We start from the raw sequence: 18,797 nt of genomic DNA on the forward strand, positions 1-18,797 counted from the left end.
TTACAGATGACCTTCCCAATCCTTCTGAGCCACGGTTGCCCCCGACAGCTAACTAGTTAAAAGCATGAGACAATTAAGACAAAACAATAAAACAGGACAACAAACAATAGGTAACAACACAACAAGCTAGATAACAGCCAACTCGGTAGAATCAAAAGCCAAAATAAAAAGATAAGTTTTAAGACATGATTTAAAAGACTGGATAGACTCGGCAGTAGGAATATGAACAGGGAGGTTATTCCAGAGTCTAGGTGCCACGGTTGCAAAGGCCCGGTCACCTCTCGACTTCAGTCGAGACCTAGGTTGTGCTAGGAGCATGTGATTGGACGATCTTAGTGCTCTGTTGGGATTGTATAAGTGGAGTAGTTCGGAAAGATAGCTGGGCGCTAAATTATTTAGAATTTTAAAAGTGAACGAAAGAATTTAAAAATCGATACGATATTTAAGAGGAAGCCAATGTAATTTGGCTAAAATTGGAGTTATGCGTTCATAGATTCTCGTACCTGTTAAAAGATGCGCAGCTGCATTCTGAACTAACTGAAGCCGGTAAAGAGAAGAGTGTTGGAGGGAGTTACAGTAGTCCAGTCTGGATGTGATAAATGCCTGGAGAAGCTTTCCAAGGTCCTTTAAAGGAAGGAACGGCTTTGCTTTGGATATCTGACGCAACTGGTAAAAGCTGTTTTTTACAACAGTGGAGACCTGTTTCTCAAGTTTAAAAGAGCCATCCAGGAACACTCCAAGGTTTCTTACAGTGAGCGAGAGGTGGCTAGCAAGAGGGCCAAGGGCATCAGCTAACTGGTCTGGCGGAGTGTGACTATTAAAGACTACGATTTCGGTCTTATTCTCGTTCAGTGTAAGAAAATTATGTGATAACCAAATTTTAACTTCATGCAGACAGTTGAACAGAGGTTGCAAAGAAGCAGAAACATCGGATTTCAAAGGTGAATAAATCTGGATATCATCGGCATAACAGTGAAAGGAGATGTTATATTTTTTAGAAATTAATCCCAACGGCAACATGTAGAAAGAGAAAAGAGCAGGACCGAGCACGGACCCTTGAGGCACGCCACAATAAATAGGGGCAGAAGGAGAGTTGCCCCATAGCAACAGAGAACGACTTGTCTGAGAGGTAAGATTGAAACCAGGATAAAACCGTACCTTTGAGACCAACAACATGTTCCAATCTTGACAGAAGAATGTTGTGGTTAACCGTGTCAAAGGCAGCAGTCAAGTCAAGTAAAACTAAAACCACGGAATAGCCAGAGTCAACCGTTAAAAGAAGATCATTAAAAACTCTAAGTAAGGCTGTCTCTGTGCTGTGGTGAGGTTTCAAACCAGACTGAAACTTTTCATTAATACCATTTGCATCTAAAAGGCCTGAAGTTGTTTTAGAACTACCTTTTCCAATATTTTGGAAATAAAAGGGAGTTTGGAGATCGGCCTGTAGTTAGTGAGAGCATTAGGGTCAAGATTTTTCTTTTTCATAATAGGTTGCACAACAGCATGCTTAAAGACAGACAGTACACAACCTGATGACAATGATGCATTCAGCAGAAGTAAGATACAAGGACCAATAACATGTAAAGCTTCCTTAAAGAAACGAGAAGGAAGAATATCGTGCGGGGAAGCAGAGATTTTGAGATGATCAATTATGTCTTTTAAAGCAGAATAAGACACTGGCTCAAACTGCTGAAAGACAGTCAAGCATTCAGAGGCTGGAACTGGGTCTAAAACTGATGATGAATGAGACGGATGAGAAGCCCTTAGAGCTGAGACTTTTTCAGAGAAATACTTTAAGAATTTATCACAAAGAGCAGGGGAGGCATCCCTATAAGTGATAGTGCAAGGGTTTATCACAGAGTTAAAAGTATTAAAAAGGGCTCAGGGGTTGTGGCTATAAGTCATAATAATGCTAGACAAAAAGGCAGATTTGGCAGCTTTAACAGACTTTTGATACTTAGATAAACAATTATGAAGGATGTCCAGAGAGACGTGGAGTTTGTCTTTCCTCCATTTTCTCTCAGCGTGACGACATTCACACCTAAGGGCGCGAGTAGTATCATTTAGCCAGGGTTGTGAGGATTTGGCACGTTTAATCCTCAGAGGTGCCACAGAGTTAAGAATGTCAGCGCATGTAGTATAAAAGAGGTTTGCAAGCTCAACGGCTGATAAAACCCCAATACAGTTAGCATCAGAGAGGGGAGAGTCATGGAAAGCATCAGTGTATGTGGGCGATTGACTGGGAGTTAATCGTGCGCATTTGCCGCACAAGACCATCACTGTTCAAATCCACATTGCTCAATACAGTATTAAACAAAAGCGGGAAGTGATCAGAAATCCCAGAGTCCTTTATGTCCGTGATGCAAATATCCAGACCATAAGATAGTACCAAATCAAGTATATGACTTAGCGGAGGAGACGGCTTGCCGTGAACACTGGCGCCATCTTGGCAAAATGTATAGGTCTTCATCATCATCTCTCCTGCAAATCCTCCTCCACATCACCACATCACCCATCCCCCACAACCTCATCTCCTCCTTTCTTAGCCTTCGGTATTACATCTGTAGTAGAGTCCTCCCCTCCTCCTCCCTCTATGTCAGTGCTCAGACTCATCTCCTACCTGGTGGTCTTCTGTCCATACGTGGTCTGTACTGCTCTGCTGCTGTCGATCTTCTCCACCTGCTCAGGTAGTTATGAACAAACTCTCTCTGATCACTTCAGTGCTCCATCCTGATGTCTTAACCCTGCCCACAGGTGACACACCTGTCGTTTCCATGGAAATGAGCCAGCCTGCTGTACAGGATGATGTCACTGCTGAACATCACTTCTGACCTGATGGATCTCAGAGTGCTGGAGTTGAAGCAGGAACTGTCTGAGTGTCTCAGTGACTAGTTTCTGTGATGCTTTCTGCTTTAACTGCTTTGAGCAACAATAAAACACTCATTACAGCCCAGATACTGACACAGAGAATCAGAGTCATCCTCACAGAAACAGGATTGAAGTCACTCAGGAATGTGAACTCTGGCTGATATAAGAGGATTATTTATTTATTATGGTTTATTCTATGCTGATGAGGTTAGCCTGAGGCCACATCCACACTGATACATTTTTGTTTGAAAACGCATCTTTTTCTCTCCGTTTTGGCCTTCCGTCCACACTGAGATGGAGTTTTTGGTCAAGGAAATCAGAGCGTTGTAAAAACGCTCTCCAAAACGCATACATTTGAAAACGCAGTTTTCACGTCCCAGTGTGGACAGCGAACCCGGAGCCTTTTCAAAAACAATGACGCATTTTAGTCATGTGATGCAGTCATGTGACCAATTAAACTAAGATAGCGGAGGGCATTATACAGCAATTGTTTTGTTTGCTCTCAATTCTGACAGCCCTATTAAAGATTAATATGTCTGTACATGCTCCAGACAGCTTTTCTTCAAATTCTTTAATTCTCACTCGCTTGTGCAACTTTGTACTTTTGTGTTACTCGCAGCAACAACTTCACCTCATTGTTAGTCCATTTAAAAAACTCGGTGCTTTTCATCAACATTTTGCCGTGACGTTTCAAAGAGCCGGAAAGTAAATAAACGGCAGACAGAAATGAGGCAGGCCGAATCGTCTTGTGTTTCACGCATGCGCAGGACTGGAACGTAAGCGTTTTCAGCCGTTTCAATATGGACGCACAACTCTGTGAAAACGACTGAAAACGCTAGTGTGGACGCGGAGCGTTTTCAGACGAAAATGCCGTTTTCAAATCTATCCGGGCTAGTGTGGACGTGTGGACCTAGGGTGGACCTTAAAGTGTAAGCATCAATAACCTGTGATGGAAACAGGAACAAATAAAGACAAACATCACACCTCCAAGAAAGATGAGTTCTCACAAACACAGAGCTGATCTTATCATGACGGTTACTCCTGTTTTTAATGTGAAAACAGCTCACTCACAGCTGAGGTGTCAAACTGTTCTTCACAGGACTTCTGCTTTTCTTTAGTTTTAATAAATTCATTGTTTGCACATTTTTATCTCTTTAACTCTGAGACCACAGAGAAAAACAGGAACAAGACTTCTTACTCTGTCTGTCTAGGGTGATCGTGGCTCAAGAGTTGGCAGTTTGTCTTGTAATCAGAAGGTGGCCGGTTCAAGCCCCAGCTTGGACAGTCTCGGTCGTTGTGTCCTTGGGCAAGACACTTCACCTACCGCCTACTGGTGTTGGCCAGAGGGGCCGATGGTGCGACATGGCAGCCTCGCTTCTATCAGTCTGCCCCAGGGCAGCTGTGGCTACAACTGTAGCTTACCTCCACCAGTGTGTGAATGTGAGAGTGAATGAATAGTGGAATTGTAAAGCGCTTTGGGTGCCCAGAAAAGCGCTGTTTAAATGCAATCCATTATTATTATTAAACTGAAAGGAAGAAAATAGCAAAAACAACCTGCAGCTGTCACCTCATTTAAACAGTTTTTAAACTGAAATCCTAAAACGACAAAACGTCACAGCATTTAAACCTTTTACACTGAGAAACAAAGAACATGTGGATTTACACCATCCAGGTCCTGATGGAGGGCCTTTGCTGCTGAGGGCCCCTCTGCCAGTAAGAGTGATTGATCCATTTAATTCATTCATCTGTCAAGTTCAAATAGCTGAACACTGAAGCATCACAGACCTGTCCATCTCCACAGAGTTGATCCAGCCCTAACTATATGCTTTAGCAAAAAGGAAAGTTTGAAGCCTAATCTTAAAAGTAGAGATAGTGTCTATTTAATATAGTATTAAATAGTTGTCATTATTTGTAGAGTATTTATTAGATGTTGTTAAAGATGATCAGATAAGCTGTTTGTTTAGTTTAATGCTGGGGCTTCAGTCAGCATCACTGCGCTGTATAGTTTTATTTTCCTGATCTTTCTGTTAATGTTGCTGAATAAAAGCTGGTTGGTCTGCACCTCACCTCTGCCTCGAGCCTCCTATAAACCAGCAGAGGGTCTTCATCCAGTTATTACAGCTCCATACAGGTCCATAATGACATTAATCCTCAAAAAACGTTCTGGCATAATAATTGTGCACACAGTGTAAAACTGCAGAAGCTTCTTGGATGAAATGTCTTCAAGAAACTTAAAATGTCCAGACACTTTTGTTTCTGAGCTCCTTAATTCAATTCAGTTTTATTTACACAGCGCCAAATCACAACAGCAGTCGCCTCAAGGCTCTTTATATTGTACAGTAGATCGTACAATAATAGATACAGAGAAAAACCCAACAATCATATGACCCCCTATGAGCAAGCACTTATTACAGTATAACTAAGGGAGGATTGAAGTCTAATTTTAAAAGTAGAGATAGTGTCTGTCTCCTGAAAACTGAAGGTCTGTGTATATATGTATATATTTATGCTTATATTCATATTCTCTTATTCCCCTTTGTTTGATATCCTAATTCTGTACTTTCTCTGTGTTCTGCTACTACAAACTGGATTTCCTGGAGGATAAACATGAGGCATTAATAAAGTTTTATCTCTCTGTTAAAATCCCCCAAAATAAATGAAATGTGAATTTCAGGCAGACATGTTTTTAAAAGAGTCACTTAAATGGAAAAATGTCACATTCAGCTGTTGGGAACGAGCCTCATTAAGACCTCGAGTGTGAGCGACTTTGTTGTGTTTTTAAAACTAGCCAATAGGAGCGTCTGTGGATATCAGCTGAGGCTGAACTCAGGAACACCATCACATATAAATACACAGAATTAAAACACTAAATAAAAGAGATCATTAAATAAGGATCAAATCAATATGTCAGAGGTCAAAGGTCAGGCAGAAGAGGTGTGGTTAAACACTGGCAGGAGCAGCAGGTCAGAGGGGGCGGGGCCATGCCAGGACTTATTTTAAGTGAAGTTTAAAGTGACAGCAGCAGTCACACAGCAGTAACCAGCTCTGTCTGCCAGGGTCAAAGGTCAAACAACTCCTGCAGCTGACCCACACACAGACTTACACAGAGAGTGATGAATCCACACATCACTCCGCTGCAGGAAGCGGGGTTTCCACACCGTCCAATCAGAAACCAGCGTTGACGCTGAGCCCCGGGTCTGTGACAGGAAGTCCATGAACAGGCAGACACTCAGCAGCAGGCTGACCTCTGACCTCTGAGACAGAGGGAGGAGTTTGTGTCACCAGGGGGCGCTGCAGCATCACCTGAGAGCTTTAAGAACAACAACAGTAAGTGAAAGTCACACTTCTGTTGGTGTGCGTTATCAGCAGACCTCCACCCTCTGCAGGAAGCTCAGATAAGAAGCAGCCAATCACAGAGCAGAAAGCATGTGACTTCCTGTTCCTGCTGTTACTGTGACAACAGCTCCGGGGACAGAGAGCAGCTTACTAAAGAGGAAAGAAAACCTCCATCCCTCCAAAGAGGAAAGATGCTGTGAATGTGCAGGTGTCATGTGACCCACCTGATGTAGTGATTTAAGACTGTACGAACAATAATAACAACATGTTTAATACAGAGTCAGGTGATCCATGCAGAGCAGATCCATGTGATCAAACACAGCTGGATCACATGTTTCCTCTCCTGGAAACAGAAACCCTTCATGTATAAAGGCTCATGTACCCACTGAGCCCTGCTCTCAGATCTGTGAGGCTTTAACAAACAACACTTTAAAATCATGTTTAGCATCTTCTGTCAGTGTGGAAGGTCACACACTTTCCTGTATGTTTGAACCCTGAACTACTGGCTGTTCATGTCAGCCTGGATATAAATACACACCTGTCTGCTGTGATAGACCCCAGCACTCACATATTACTTATAAGTGACTTCTATGTATATATATGCATGTATATATTGTATATATTGTGCTATTTCTTACTTAGTGTGTTGTGTGTCTTTGTTCCTGTTTGTACTGCAGCACTGTAACCAAAATAATTTCCCCTAATAATCAGAAGTATTGTGATTGTGATTAAAAGAAGTGAAACCAGTGTGATCTCCAGTCAGAGCAGAGGACGATGATGTAAGCAATGGGATTTTAATCAGCCTGTCTCTTTGAACTCTCAGTATCACAAAGTAATGTGGTAACATCTGGACTGATGTGTTTACTGTCAGCTAGTTTAAAGGCTGTAGGTTGCAGCCGTTGCTCTAACACTGTATAAATGTAACAGGGCTCAGTGCTGGTTCTAACAGTCTGAGCTGCTTCAGGCTTTATTTGTGAAGAGCACAGCAGCTTACAAACACGTAGCTGGGCCTGGACCGCCACAAAGGAGTGTTTGTTAAAGCCTGCAGTAAATCCAGCAGCACAATGATGGAAATGCAACACAGAAATGATGAAGAGGAGCAGAATTAAAGCCAAAGCAAGTGCAGTTCATACAGTTAGGTCCACGAATGAAATAAGGGAAAATAAAATATTGGTTGGATGCACCTGTCTGCACCCTTAATGCGCTCTGGTCGCTATGGTAACGTGTAAACATTTCTTTCAAAATAAGACACACGACTATAACACGGGAAAAGACCCAGGGAAAGAAAGTTAACGATAAAACCCCCGAAAACCATCAATTTCACACCGAGCCTCGACTCTCACGGCCCGGTACCAAACGACTCACGGACCGGTCCGTGACCCAGGGGTTGGGAACCGCTGCATTAAGACATGAGTAGTTCAGGGCTGCACGTCATTTTCATTGTTAATATCTTTGTGAAAAGCACATTGATGTGAAAATCATGAGAGTCAGAGTCCCTACAACACAATTAAAGATTCATTTAAAAGAAAATCACAAGTTATCATCATCTTCAGAACATTTCATTAAACATTAGAGACAGACTGCTGTGCACATCTCATCACTATCCAAATAACCTACAGTCCACAAAGGCATCATGAACCAGTGTTCAGGGCTGTGGTCTGTCCCCAGTTACATGGATCCAGCTGGTTCCCTGGAGGTGACTGTTGCTGTGGTTTGGTGTCCAGTTACTTTTGGTCCCTTTAAACCAGGCTGTCACATGTTCAGGATGTGAAACTCCTGAGCCCTTCATCCACAGTTAAGGTGGAAACCCTGAATGATGTCAGGGTTCCTGGGTCGCTGACCGAGTGTTTCCTGTTTGATTGTGTCAGTCAGCGGCGGCGCTGCCCCTCCAGCGGCCTGTCCCGGGTCCGGGTGGCGTCGTAGCAGCAGGTGGTGGAGAAGATGGCAGAGCGGTGGGTGCAGGCAGATGAGACGACGGTGGCACTACAGCTGCAGATGGTGAAGCAGCGAGTGGTGTGGAGACCTCTGACTGAGGTGATGCTACCCGCACTAACGGCTGGCTCACAGCGGCGCCATCGTCCACTGCAGACACAAAAGTAGATGGTGAGGGAAAAGGAAAATTGTCCGTATTACTCACCACAGCCGGCTCTTGAGACGTCCGGGAATTTGGCTGCGGTGAGGAGCGCCGGGGGGCGCGAACGTCGTTTCCGTGTAGACGTCGGGGCCGGCGTGTCAGCCTGTGAATCCACCGGCTGTCCGGGCCGGTGAGCAGTCTGAGTAGGAGAGTGGAGGTGGAGGGTGGAGAGCAGGAAGTCCAGGACGACTGGATTGAGGTAGTCCACCAGCCAGGGGAATTTAAAAAGCATCTCCTGCAGTCGCCTCTCCACGGCGTGACGCAACACCTCCCTGGACTTCTCCCACCACAGATCAAACAGTTTATAAACTTTGTCCATTACCTCCCTCCTGAGTCTCTCCTCAGAGTCCGCTGGGTCCATGCTTGGCGGGATCATTCTGTCACGGTTGACGATGGCCAACCGTGGGGATGTGAGGAAGGAGGACCCAGGCGCGTGTGGCAGGGGCTTCGGGTGTGGCCAGTCCCCTAGCAGGGCCACACCCACCAGGCCCGAAGGCGCCTGTAAACAAGTGTTCGCAGACACACCTGCATCCATACACACACACACACACACACACACACACACATATATCTACAAGCAGGGAGAACGAGGGACAGCAATACCAAAATACATATATTATATTACAAATCCATAACTGCTCAGGGTCCCCTGACAGAAGGAAACTGGACTCACTGACACTTTGACTTTCTTTGCAGTCTCTCTGTAGCACAGACCTACATTTATAAGAGTTACAAACCCCTCTGTCTGTGTAAAAGCAGTGTTGGACACACTGTGGTACCATACACCACAACTACACACTACTTTTCTCAGCTTATATATACACTAACTTATTGGAAGTTACATGTGTACTTTTTAATGCACAGGTACAATCACACAATCTGAACTTTTCTAATTATTCTAAATCTTCTTAACTATTTAAACATCTTTCAGTATCCTGCTCTGTTTGCACAGCCTGGGTTTGCCACTTATCTGTACTCTAATAACTGTACTGCACTCTGCTTTGGTAACTATTGTCCATGATGTAAACATGTAAAAATTGTGTTTCTGTTCTGTGTCCTGTTCTGTTTGTATATGTGTGTTTTTGCTGCTGATACAACCAAATTTCCCCTTGTGGGACAATTAAAGGATTATTCTATTCTATTCTATTCTATTCTATTCTATTCTATTCTAACAGCTTCAAGCACAGCTTAATAGTGGTCGTAGTAAGCAACTCTCAGTTTCAGCTGTGAAGAGAAGACTTTGAGCTGCAGGTTTGACAGGACGAGCTGCAGTAAGAAGGCCAGATGTCAGAATAAGACAAAGAGGCTCGTCTGGCCCATGAAACACTGCCAAGACTGGAAGAAGGTATTATGGACTGATGGATCAACATTTGAACTCCTCGGTTCATCACACATGATCTTTGCCGTGGAGTAGGTGAAAGGATGGTTCCACAGTTTGTGGCATCAACTTGTCAAACATGGAGGAGGAAGTGTGATGGTGCTGTTTGCTGGATCCAGGCTCGGTGACTGTACAGAGTGAGAGGCTCCCTGAACCAAAACAGCTACCACAGCATTGTGCAGCACCATGCAGGACCCTCTGCTCGGTCAGGGGTTCATCCTACAGCAGGATAATGACCCAAAGTATCAGTCCAAGCTGTGCCAGAACTACCTCAGGAACAAAGAATAAGATGGTGAGCTTGAAAACATGGAGTGTCCAGCACAGCCTCCAGACTTAAACCCCATCGAGCTGGTTTGAACTGGACAGAAGAGTGAAAGCAAAGCAGCCTACAAGCTCCACATTTATGGGAACTTCTGCTACAGATGTGGGAGAATATTTGATTTCTATTGTAGACAGAATGACACGGCTGTGTTTAGCTGTTATATCTGACAAAAGAGGCGACTCTGATGGGTCAGTATATAGAATACATTTGGTCTATAAACTGATTCCATGATTTCTTATTAACTCCAACTGCATATTTGTACTATGCTTTCATTTCAGAGTGCAATGAGACATTAAACTGCATCATTTTTAATGAAAAATTGGAAAAATCGGGGTGTTCAAATGCTTTTGACTGGTAGTGTCCATTTAATGAGTTACAGTGAAGAGAAGTGCCTTTAAATGGGAATATGAATCAAACTTTCACTTTTTACATTAATGAAAAATATAGTAATGATACAGTTAACACTGTAAATCTACAGAGTTTTCAGTTTTACCATTTACAGAAAAATCTGAACTTTGGTAAAAAAAAAACAAAAACAAGACAGGAAATGAACTGGCAGAAAAATACCAGGACATTTCCTGTTTTTTTTACACACACACGCACACACACACACACACACACACACACACACACACACACACACACACACACACACACACACACACACAGAGTAAGTGTGTTTGTGTTCTTGTTGGAGTCTCACTGATTGTTTTCACTTCATCGACTCACCTGCAGAAACAGTCGTCAGTGCAGACAGCAGCAGCACACACACCTGCAACAGGAGGTCAGAGGTCACTAAAGGTCAAAGGTTAGTGACCCGGCTTCATATAGAAAATAAAACAGACTGTCATTGATCTCCAGGGCAGGGATAACTTTGTGTTTTCTGTTTTGTTACACTTCAGTCTCTGATGACTGTAAACCTCTAAATGCTGCACAGTCCATATCAAAGCCGGCACTTCTTTCTTAACAAATGAGCAGTATAAATGATGAGAGTTAATGTTGCAAGGAAACAAAACATCAAAATGATTGAATGAACAACTCCATCATCACCAGTCTACAAAGAAACAGCCCCAGCAGCCACATTACTGGCATCCACCTACAACTGGAATGGCTCACCCATATGAGGAGAAATCGTTTCCTCAGGTCGCCTGGAAGTCAATCTTAGAGCTGAGCAGATATGTGAGAGGTGCAAAACTGCAGATAGAAACCCACCCTGCCCAAGAACTGCATTAGGTCTGTTTTAGAGATGGAGGGGAAATGATCAAGAGCAAATTTGGCCACACGGGGCTGATATTCCCAACCTTACCCAGACAGGTCACTGGCCTTTGCATTTATTGCACTTCTCACAGTGAAGCAAGCCCATGTCAGAGCTGTCAGAGCTCTAATTCACTCTACATGGGCTTCAAGTGTTGCTCTAAATTACAACATCAAGGTAGTCCTGCCACTATATGATTCATTTCTTAGGCCAAAAAGCATAACCGTGTGAGCACAGCACAGATTGTGTGACCAACAGAACAAGTTGAGCCCACTTTGTCCACACAGTCGTCTATATAAGGTAAAAGGAATAAACCAGGATTTGTAAATTTATTTTCCTAAAATCTGTGCATGGCTGAAATGTCTGCTCAGGTTTTTATTTATTTATTATTAGCATGATTAACCTTTATTTAACCAGGAAGATCCTGTAGAGATTAAAAAGCTCTTTTTCAAGGGAGACCTGGCCAAGACAGGCAGCAGCACGTATCTCACAGATGCAACACACAATTAAACACAGACAACAACAACATGCAAAAATACATGAAAACTAAAAGAAAACTAAAAAAATAAAATATGATAAAGTTCAATAAAATTTAATTAAATTTAAAAATTCAGTTAAAATGACGATCAATCTAATTGAAACAGTTGCATGTTATGGACTTGGCCTCAAGGGTTCTTAGTTTACATTTAAAAGTACATAATGTGATGAATTCAGTCATTTTCCAGTCGTTCTGCAGTTTGTTCCAAGCCGAAGGTGCTAAATGGACAAAAGCTCTTTTACCAAATTCAGTTCAGGCAAATGGAACAGAAAGAAACAAGTAACCGACCAGCATGTTTCATTTTCCACCAGCACACAAGGACAAGCCTAACTAAGGCATCTGAGGAGGGGGTCACCGTGATTTTTAGATTTACTGTCAGACCTTTGTTTCATCTTCCCTTGGGGTCTTTCCAGATTTACTTTTGCCTTTTTCATACAACCTTCTTTTAAACTCAGACATAATCAATAAGGTTGGTGGTGACGACCCCCCCGGTCATCCTCCAAGACATCCAGATGACCACACACAGAATGACCAGCTTTATTGTCAAAGACCATGTGTACAGTCATACACAGGAACATGAAACTGCAATGTTCCCACAGTCCTCAGTGTACACTAAAACAATATAAAGATAAAAATCCTGCCTAATTATTCATTTAGTGTGAACGACTACATTAATAGTTGAGCCTAAAAAAGCTTTTATTGTGATAAATATTAACACAGATTAATGCTCATCCTCACAGGACTTCCACCAATAAAGCACTTTTGGTTGATTTTCATACATTTAAATTCCCCAAGCTGTTGGGTGATGGCGCCCTGCTCTGGTGGGGGACACAATCATGTCTTCCAAGCTGAGTTTCCTTGGGAAGAATGAAGATATGACACATTCAGTCGAGTGCAGAGAGTCCATTTCTTGGCTGGATTGTTCTGTCGTAGCTACTCAGGTGGACTGGACTAAAACACCAGACAAGAGTTTATTTACAAGCACACAAAGACTAAGTGTTTAAGCTGAGGGTCTACATTAGTGAAGTGCAGATTAACACAGTTCCTCCTCTTAATCCTCAGGATGTTTCTCAGCAGACTTCCATCTCCAGACGATCTGTGCAACAGGATAAATAACTATTGCAGTCCAGCGCCATGCAGCAAAGGAGCCAGCTCCACTAACTGCTGTTAGCTTAGCTATCCACCAAAGGCTGAAGCCAGACCACCGCCTCATGTAGTGGCAGCAGATCAGAGGATGAGGAACAGGTGAGCTCATTAACTCCTGGTGTGTGGAGCCAAAGGACGGGAAAAGAAGATGTGTCACGCCCTGAAACACAAGGATCAACTCAAACACAAAGCCAGACATGAGAGAGAGATGAAAGTGGTAAGCCAGCGTGAGAGGACTGAGGCAGCATCGTAACAGCAGACACTGGACAGAAAACAAAGTATAACAAAGAGCGAGCCATTTATCATGGCTGATATCAAACAGGAAACAAGGCAAAGCAAACTGGGGAAAAACTAAACTAGGGGTGGGGTGGGGGGTTTTTGCCTGGGGGGATTGCCCCCCACACCCCCTTTGCCGAGCTTAAAAACTGACATCTTGTGCACGTACGGGTACGCGCGCATGCACTCTCATGCACACGCTTTCACTCTTCCGAAAAGGGACACTTCCTGTGGTCCACTGCGCATGCTCTGTCTTCTCCTAGCGGGTGTGCGTTTTAATTAGGTTCATCAGCCGCTGTAGGCATTTTGGCTTTTCATGGTAAATTTATACAAACAGGAATTACTTTGTCTTTTTATCCTGACACTATAGAAAGACTTTTGTTGTCAGACAATCGAGCTGAAACGGCAAATTGTGTGTCTGTGTGTGTTTGTTTTATAAACAGATTCTCTAGGGTTAGTTAAGCGACTACCCAACCTTGTTGCATTGTTTATATCAACTGAGCATTGTTGGCTGTTTTAGACTTTAAGACGCCGTTTATCTCAAGAAATGGTGAATAAGGAGGTGGAGAGAGGCCAAACTTTATCCCTTTCATTAAATATTTGCATCCCCAAAAAACCTTTCACCTAAGAACCGTGCCGTCAGTTCGCATAAATTTTGAGTTAAAATTTAAAATAATTAAAACAAAAATACGCGATGACTTTCCCAGACCTTCTTTGAAACACAGATGTGCAACGCATTATTTAATTTGTGTTTATGAACCCCTGTGTGCGTTTTGGGTTTTTTCAGTGTGAATATATACAAACAGGAGTTACTTTTGCAATAGTGTTTTTTACACACTCTAACCGAAATGGTAGATTTTGCGTGTTTTTAACAACTGTACTTTGGGGGAGGGGGATAGTTAAGTTGAATTTGAGGTCTTCCCAAACAAATAAATAAACAAATCCCACCAGGATTGTGTTGCATTGTAGGTTTTTTTTTTTTTAACAACTGCGCTTTGGGGGTGGGGGAAGAGGCATAAAAGTTTATAAAAGCCAGCAAACTCTATCCTTGAGCCTGATACCCGCACGTTAGTTTGTGTATTCGACCGTTTAAATTTTAAATTTTTAGAGAAAATACGCATTGAATTTTGATGCCATTTTTAAAACATAGATGTGCAATACATTATTTTAATGTTGTTTACCAAACGCTGTGTGCGTTTTGGTTTTCACTGTGAATGAGTTACTTTTGTAAATGCAGGATCACATTTTTTTAATGGTGCTTTTGAAACACTTATCTGAAAGATAAATGCTTTTGGTAGAAGCAGCTTTGCTGGATTTGTTTTTAACTTGGTGAAACATAGTGCGAAACTCTTAATTTAGTATTTTTACTAAAGGGGTCCCCCCAGGCAAAAACCCCCACCCCTCCCCTGACCTCTGACCCCCCCCCCCCCCCCTCACCCCCCCCCCCCCAAAAGGTGTCATATATATTCTTCTCACAGCTCCCTCTCTCTCTCTCTCTCTCTCTCTCTCTGTGTAATTCAAGAACAGTTTCCCGTCTCAAAATCTCTGTTTTCTGCATTATTTATTCGCTTATCACCCACCAGTCTACCGTTGCTTACAGTGCTGTCGGCCGCTGTCTTTTTCTTTTCTTTTTTGTTCACTTAAATGACCTTGGACAAGAAAGACTAATTTCTGCTGTTCAATACTGAAGAAATTTAAACTTTTAAAATTTTGCAGAATATTATTGAATATTTTAAGGTTATCTGCTATAAAAAGCCAGACCAGGAAAATCTCCTTCATGTTTTTCGGTCTTATTCTCAGTTACTTTAACACAATGGCATCTGCTGTGATGATCACAATTCTGATGAAGTCTCACATGTGTATCAGTACTGATTAATGATCAGAATTATAATATTTCTGACTGTCTGAGGCAAAATTGAATCCAATCAGGACTTTGAGATTCGGAATCGAATGGATTATAGAAATCAGTGATGATACGCAGCACCGGTGCAACCATGGCAAAAAGTCTAGAGTCCTGTTCTACATAAACGGACGAGTTAGAAAGACTCCTTAGTCCCAGCAGTGTCTGATTAAACTGATCCTCTGTTGAGGAGACAATGCTGTTTCTCCATCATGGTCACATCTGAAGGTCAAAGGTCAAAGCAGCGCTGCTGAAGGTCAAAGGTTAACTGAACCCTGAGTCTCCTGATGAGATCATGTTCTGTAGATGAGATGTTCACAGTGAGGAACATGACTCTACAGCTGCTGAACCTCTGTCTGCCTCTCTAACATGCTCTTTCTAAGCCAGCCAATTAAAAAGGAGCTCATTTTATCAACAATTCATCAGTTTAAATATTTGCCATGTTTTCTCTCTTCTATTATGAGTTAAATGTGTTCATTTGTTATTTACATATTTCAGCATCCAGTGTTTTGTACAGTTGGATGGATTCAGTCCTGGTCGTCTCTCTGGCTCAGGTCCTGGAGCCGTCGTTGTCTCTGGACAAACCTGGATCTGAGTGATTCATCTGACCTGTGAACTCTGACCCTCGTATGAAGAAGCAGCTGGAGCCACAGCAGCTGGATCCACAGTAACTGGGTCCACAGCAGCTGGAGCCACAGGTTTAATCTGCTAGCTTTCCTGACCCGGCCCACCCAGGAGCTGTGACTCCTCCCAGTCTCAGTGGTCAGGTGGATGCTGTGTAAACAGCACTGCACACTGACATGAACAGGGGAAATGTTTGTATCTGTATCTGCTGAATACACTGAGTGATGGAGCCTCAGAGGTCACACAGGTCAGATCGACAGTCAACCTTTAGGGATCTCCTTACCTGGATCACTGAGCGTGCATCAAGACATTTCTACATGGAAACATGTATGATTTTGGTTCAACACACAGTTGTGTTTATTAAGCAGTGACCATGCTATTGGGTAAGAGAATATCCTGAAGTATCAGTGGGAGGGTTTACAGGTTTATGTTCATCGTCCAGACCTCAGTAACAAATTTAAAGACGAAGTTAGTTTTTCACCTCGTACGCTGAAGTAAACTTACTGACTGATAAAAATACTTTAAAAACACATCAGAGCTCCACAGTGTCGTGATCTGCAGCAACAGATTATATGGAGAGAGGAGGAGCCAAATGTAGACAACTGAGGCGAGAGTGAGGTTAAACAGAAAGACAGTCATTTATTTAGGCTGGAATGGTAACATACATAAAATGTGAAACCGAGACTGGACTCACGGACTAAACTGGGGAAAATAAAGCAAAAACACAAGGAAAACTGGAACATGACATGAGAGACACAGAGGAAAACAGACACAATATAAGCACACATGGTAATTAGGGAGACCTGATGACACAAAGGAAGCAAAACTACAAAAACTGAACACAGGATGTGACACTGTCAAAGTAAAACAGGAAACACTAATTCACACAACATGACGCAGGAGACGAGAGGGAAGACCTAGAAGAAGACAACGGGAAGAGACGCACATGATGGACTGGAGAGAATGTACAGGAGGCACAGCGATAAACTCAAAGCTAACTAATCCATACTGACAGTAAACTTTAGAACTTTTCTCCAACACAGCAAAAGAGGAACCAAGATACAGAAATACTGCAGATGCTGGTACCCTGACACACAGTCTGCAGCTCAGAAGGCATGCTCAGTGGTGACATCAGCAGTGACATCATCACCATCTTCAGCCAGTCCCTGACGTCCTCCATCACGCTGGCTCATCTCCATGGAGACGGCTGGTTTGTTCGGTGTCTTCCTGCTCCAAGAGATGGACAGCAGCAGATCAGTGGAGATGCAGTACGGACAGAAGATCACTAGATGGCAGAAGAGCCTCAGCACAGACTCAGAGGGAGGAGGAGCTGAAAGAGGAGGACACAGAGGAGGAGTCAGGAGGTCTTTATTACTCAAATTACATCATGAAGTACTTTGAATCCTGCATACTGTAGACATAGAGCTGCCTGTTATAACCTCACAGAGCCTTGGGCATCTTGCTGTAAGTAAATTTGCACTGAAGGTCAGCCTTGCATCTACAGCTCTGACCTTTGACCCTCAGGTGTACATGTTTGTGGGTCAGATCTGAACCAAACCTGTGGGTGTTGCAGGCCAAGGTTACATTGTTAGAACTGTGGATTTATGGTCTTTTGTAGTTCCTCATGTGGAAGACAGGTTTTTTCTTAGTGTTCAAGGCCCTTTGAGTGAGTGTGGACACACCAAGAGACTGAATTCCCCTCAGAGTTTCATAAACTTTGAAAAATGTGTTACAATAAAAAAAGAATTAGAAAACTCCTACAGTCAGAAATAAATGTTAAAAAGCTGTTCAAAGATAAAACAGCAGCTCATAAGGCAAACAGGAAAAACTGAACAGAAGCTGAAACTTTATTTATCAGCTGTAATCAGTCAGTCAGATAAAGGAGAGAAGAAGAAGAAGAGGCTGACCGAGGATTGTTAGACATGATGATGGAGCAGTGACCACAGAGCACCTACATCATCTCAGAGTTCCTGTTACCTTCAACTCACCTGCAGGAACAGCCAGAGCAGACAGCAGCAGCACACACACACCTGCAACAGGACAGAGGTCACTAAAGGTCACCAAAGGTCAGAGGTCATGATGAGGACAGACAGGTGTAGGAACATCAGCTCACCTGCAGCAGTCAGCAGAAACAGGCCTGAAACTGAAGAACACACTGATCAGAGATCAAATGGTCACATGACCAAAGAGAAGCATTCAGACTGCAGTGATTGGTTACTGTTCCCACACATCAATAACCCACAGCGCCCTCCAGTGGTGGAAACACAGATAATACATGAAACATGAAGGAGACTCACAGCAGAGGCAGACGCTCCGTCTCAGACAGCCGTCACCTCCACAGCTCCACAGGTCTGCTCCCCCACCTCCTACATCACACAGAGAAACATCAGCACAGGAGGAAACAACTCACTGAACATCATTAAACATTAGCAAACATCATCACTTGGACAGGATCTTCAGTATTTCTGAGCTCAGACAGAAAAGTGTCATGAAATCCTTCATTTGAATCTGCTGCTCTGTGACTGGACAGATGAAGATGTGACTCCAGCTGAACCATCATCTATGTGAAACCAGATAAATGTCAACTACAGCTGACCACGACCATTAGAAACACCTTCACCTCCAGAATGAGTGACGCTTAATGGAGGGTGGAGCTTAGCTGGCAGCTCTGAACATGTTCTCGGTTAGAAACAGGAAGTAGGCCATCAAATCACCAAGAGTAAAGTCTGACTGTCACCCTCAGAGAGCTTCAGGTGAATGAGTTTACCTGGTTAGTCCAGGTGAGACATACCTCTCTGTTTCCTCCACAGAACCACACCTCCCACCAGGACCAGGACTACAGGGAGGACCAGGAGATAAAGAGGAAGGGAGGAGGAAGAGTGTGGAGAGGAAGAGGAGGGAGGGAAAGTAGTGAGAAGAAGAGGAGAGGTTGTGGTGGGAGGAGGATCTGCAGGAGAGAGATCTGCAGGAGAGATGATGAAGATGGTTCGGTCAGTTCATTATCAGGTCACCAGGCTGGT

This window comes from Pelmatolapia mariae, linkage group LG3_W (assembly GCF_036321145.2).
Source record: "Pelmatolapia mariae isolate MD_Pm_ZW linkage group LG3_W, Pm_UMD_F_2, whole genome shotgun sequence".
NCBI classification, from domain to species: domain Eukaryota; kingdom Metazoa; phylum Chordata; class Actinopteri; order Cichliformes; family Cichlidae; genus Pelmatolapia; species Pelmatolapia mariae.